General features: G+C 44.7%; 1 pseudogene; it reads right to left on the reverse strand.

The window, feature by feature from the left end:
* Positions 1 to 1297: 1297 nt before the first annotated feature.
* LOC144168164 (acetylcholinesterase pseudogene) lies at positions 1298 to 2809 on the reverse strand (annotated as a pseudogene).
* Positions 2810 to 4844: the final 2035 nt, after the last annotated feature.

Here is a 4844-nt window from a genome sequence, read left to right on the forward strand (position 1 = left end):
GCGTTGCACTACTACTTTTTTCGCTTCCTATCGTAAAAAACAACCCAACGAGCGTGTTCCTAAATAAGTGAACGAGGGCGCTGCTGGTTAATTGCGTATATTTTCCTGAAATGTATCTACAGTTTTCTTTGCGCTATACAACGGGGAGATGTATAAAAAGTGCCCGCGGTTTACGAGTGTCGAACACTTATGACTATATGAACCGCTTGGTTTTCGAAGTCTCTGCGTTACACTGTGACGACAGCCGCCATGACAGAACGCCGTGTGGCGCTACTTGTATCCAGAAGAGCGAGATACGACGACAAGGCGAGCCCCTAAAGTGCTCCGGACATAAAAAACGCCGGGAAACTCATTTGCGCCTCGCGCTAGAGGGCTACGCCAGGTTGGGCCATCTGTTCCTTGTCGTAATTAGTGACTTTACAGTGGAGTTTTAGACAGTTGAGGGCTCGCGCCTGCTATGAATACATGGGTTTCTGGATGCGTGTCGTTATGGAAGACGACTGCAATCCGTTTGTTTTTTCATCCTACAATTCTTACTTCCACAAAAAGAATGTGCCTTAAATTTAAGCCCAAAAGCCCCTTGGGCAAGCTGATCAGCCCTCTCCAATTTGCGTTAGCTTCCGCCGGCCTCAGCCAATCGCTCCGCTGGGCATATGGCAGCATAGGTTGTGTTGCTGGAAATGACCTAGTGGGTGGCATGGCCATTCCCGTTTTTCCTAGTTATACGGCTTAGTTGAGCGATGTTTACGTTTAAAGTTGTCTCAGTAGGATTCTGATGGGGCCGTATTTCGAATACACCCAAACTTGTTTTGTCTGCAGTGCTTCTTTAGGTCTCACGTGATGGTGGCAAATTCGTCTGAACACATTTTGTGTAGTACGGCCTCCTCCCAAATCTTTATGAGAATCATGGTGTATCTGCAGCCACGGGAATATTCAACCAAGCGTTTTTGCTCTAACTCTTTGGGGCCATCTTTAAAGCATTGGCAGCATATTTTAACAGTTTTGAGGCTTTCCGATGCAAGAGAAAGCGCCTAAGCTGTACAAAACAAACCGGGGGCGCCCACCTTCGGCAGCGTTACGATGGTGTTATGTTAAAATGAAGCCTGGGCGCCCAAAGTCCAAACCACCTCACGATAACCAATTATCTCTTAAAACTTCGGTGAAAGTTAGTGTATTGCCACATTCCCCTACGATTTCTGGATTCTGCAGGAACGACCAGTCCCGCACTGCACAATGCTGGGAGATCAAGCCCTCATGGCAAAGACGTCATGCAACCATAGAAATTTGTTGAAGCTTACTACACGTACCCTGTTTTGGCAAAGTTTGCCCAGTATCGCATGAAATTAGCACTCAGGATCCGTTCCACTTCATCCCACTCCTGTGTTTCATTCAAAGGTTCTCCGAATTCGAAGGCCAGCTCTTCTCCGTGAGTTACTCCAGTCCACTCAGGCAAGCGATTTCGTGAAGAACGGTGGGCGAACAAGTACTGGTACACGCTCCCATCCGCTTTGCCGAGAAGTTCAGAAAATTGCACGACTGGACAAGTGAAATGATAGTCACTCACGATTGCATCCAGGACACTAAGCTTCTCTTCGGTTGACGAGGGTATGACGCCTCCGTACACGTCCAATATCTTGTCCACCGGAGGCTCACCAGCACCTGGATTCAGAGCTTCGATGACAGCGATAAAGTTCTCTTCTGTAACCTCGTTTGGCTCCGTCATTGCGGGGTGTCCGAGAAACATCTCCAGAAAGAAGGAACCCTCATTCGCGTTCGACCCAAGTAGAATAGCCTTGTCATTACTAAAAGTCCCACTGCCAGACAGGACTTGCGTAAAGTTTGTGATAGAGTCATCTTCTTGCACAGGAAGAAACATGAATTCGAGAATGCCACTAGGGCGTTTCTCATTCTTTAAAATTTCTTCCGCATCTTTATTGAGAAGGCACTCAAGTGTGGTATTGTCTAGTGCATCGGAACAATTCAAAGCCACGGCCAGTGCCTTGGCCAATCCCCGTGCAGTAGCATTGTCGCGAAATCCCCAAGGAGCAAAGGCAGACCCGCTTTGAAGAATTGCTCTCTTGAAGAGGGTCCGGGAGAAAGGTGATAACAGGTGGAAGCCAATGCTCACAGCGCCAGAGCTCTCACCGAAGATAGTAATGCGGTTTTCATCACCTCCGAAAGCTCTTATGTTATTTTTAAACCATTTCATTGCCAGGCGTTGGTCGTGTAGCCCTGCGTTTCCAGGAACCAGCTCATTACCGAACGATAGAAATCCAAGGGATGCCACGCGATAGTTCAACGAGACGACAATGACCATTTCTTCGGAAACCAGAGTGGACGCATCATAGATATCTAGAGTCGATGAGCCGGAGCAGAAACCGCCACCGTGGATCCATACTAGTACGGCGAATTTGTCTTGCTTATGGGAGTTTTCTGGTGCCCACACGTTTAGCTTTAGGCAGTCTTCGCTTAGGTTGGTATTGGGACCGTATGGCTCAATTACTGTCTGGACGCACGAGTTTGGTTTAGTGGTGGCCTCTAATACGCCAGTCCACTGTTCTTTTTCTACTGGTCGTTGGAAACGCAGATTCCCAACGGGGGGCTCAGCATAGGGTATGCCGTAAAAAATTCGCACGGTTTTCCCAACTCTGGATGTCCCTGTGAACCCCTTAACTAGGCCTTGCTTTGTCTCCACAAATAGCGAATCGTTTTCATGAACGCTCGCGGCCATCACAGGTTGCAAAATGGCGTACAGATTAAGGCTGGTGAGAATTATGAAATGGAAATGGAGCCATTCGTTGCGCACCATGTCGAGTCCCTGAAATAAAGAGAAAAAATTGAATTACTTCAATAGTTGCACGTAGTCCGAGGAGGACATTGTTTATTGATTTATTTAACCTTACTGGCCCGTTGAAGAGCATTGAGTATGGGGGGGTTACATTTCTGTAAGCGCATTAAAAAAAAGTCTGGAAAAAGAAGAAAAAACAAGTACACAATATAAAATTTGGGTAATCAGCCCCAGACGTAAATGAAACACATCATACACGTCTCTAACAAACAATTATTACAAACGCACATGGTTTTTCTTGAGTCTAAAGCTTAACAAAGCACTCAAATACAAGCAGAATACATCCATAAGCAGTAACAATATTGCAATTCGTCACTACAAAATTACTAAGAAAAATGTCGGTGCAGATTTTCAGTAAAGCTATCTGAACCTAGTATGGATGGAATTCGGTCAAGAAGATCGTTCCAGTGCATGATTGCTTAGGGCAATGCAGATAAATTGAAAGCAAACATCTTGCACAAAATTCCCGTGAAACTATGATTATTATGAAGGCGTCGTGACGTACGTGCTGGAGCGTTAAGAGGAAGCGGGTTAGGTCTGATGCTAACAACGTATTTATGGAAAAGGCATAATACCGCGTTAGCGCGGCGGGTATCTAGCGGCTGAAGGCATCACTCTTGTTTTATTTTGGTAACGCTTAGATAATGGTCATAGTTGCGTGTAATAAATGTTGCCGCTCTGTTTTGAATAGATTCCAGATGGACGATGAGGTAGTTTTGGTGAGGATACCATATTACTGACACAAATTCTAGCTGTGGACGAATAAAAGTTACGTACGCATGTTTGCGGACAAGGGCTGGTGCGCATCCTAAATTTCGTCGCAGCTAACCGACTGATTTAGAAGCCTTCGCCCAAATGGCAAAAATGTGGGTACTCCACGAGAGATTAGGTGTGAGATGAACACCCAGATATTTATAAGAAGCGGCTTGCGAAACTGCACTGTGGTTGATGGAATAAAGAAAATGTGAATTATCATGCTTCCGACTAAAAGATATTACTTTGAATTTACTCAAATTAAGTGACATTTGCCATGTATTACAGCAATTGTAGATTATGTTTAACTCATTATGTAAGGAAAGGTGGTCCTTAAGGCTAGTAATCGTACGATATATAATACAATCGTCAGAAAAGAGTCGTATCCGTGACGATATGTTGAGGGGCAGGTCATTTATGTAGATTAGGAACAGTAACGGGCCCAGGACGCTGCCCTGCGGAACTCCAGAAGTAACATCAGCCAGGTGTGAAGAAAAGTTGTTGACCACGGTAAATTGTTGGCGCATAGACCGAAAGTTCCGAATCCATGATAAAGTTAAAGAATCCAGGCAAGGGGCTGATAATTTTGAAATTATGCGGAAATAAGCAACCCGGTCGAATGATTTTGAAAAATCTAGGAAAATGCAATCTGTTTGTTGGTTAGTATTCATGGTAGAGTGTAGGTGAGTTGTAAATTCCAACGGTTGTGTATCACATGACAGGACTTTTCTGAAACAATGCTGATGGACCAAAAATTGTTGGATTCGAGGTTATTATACACGTTAGATGCAATAATGTGCCTCAGTAATTTACGGGCTATGCACGTCAAAGAAATCGGGAGATAATTTTCGGGTGCGTGTTTGTTATTGGATTTTAAAATGGAAACAACCTTGGCGATTTTCCAGTCGGCAGGTAGCTGACCGGATGAGAATGATTTACTGAAAACATGGAACGGAAATTGACTAGAGATGTGCGCAACGCTCTTTAATATTTTCGACACGATATTATCGACACTAGATGAGGTGGAGACTTTAAGACTGCCGATCAGTGAAGCGATGCCTTCAGAAGTAATAATAATTGGTTGCATATGTCTGATCGGATTCGGGAACCATGGGTATGGTGGAATGAACTACCTGAGTGAATACCGACGAGAAGAAATGATTGAAAGCATACGTACACGCATGGTCCTCAAGGGGACATGGTCCCTTGTCACCATATATTTCAGTGTTATTATCAGAACGAT

The sequence above is a fragment of the Haemaphysalis longicornis genome, unplaced genomic scaffold (genome assembly GCF_048455015.1).
Source record: "Haemaphysalis longicornis isolate Haplotype H1 unplaced genomic scaffold, Haemaphysalis longicornis Haplotype H1 scaffold_2, whole genome shotgun sequence".
NCBI classification, from domain to species: Eukaryota; Metazoa; Arthropoda; class Arachnida; order Ixodida; family Ixodidae; genus Haemaphysalis; species Haemaphysalis longicornis.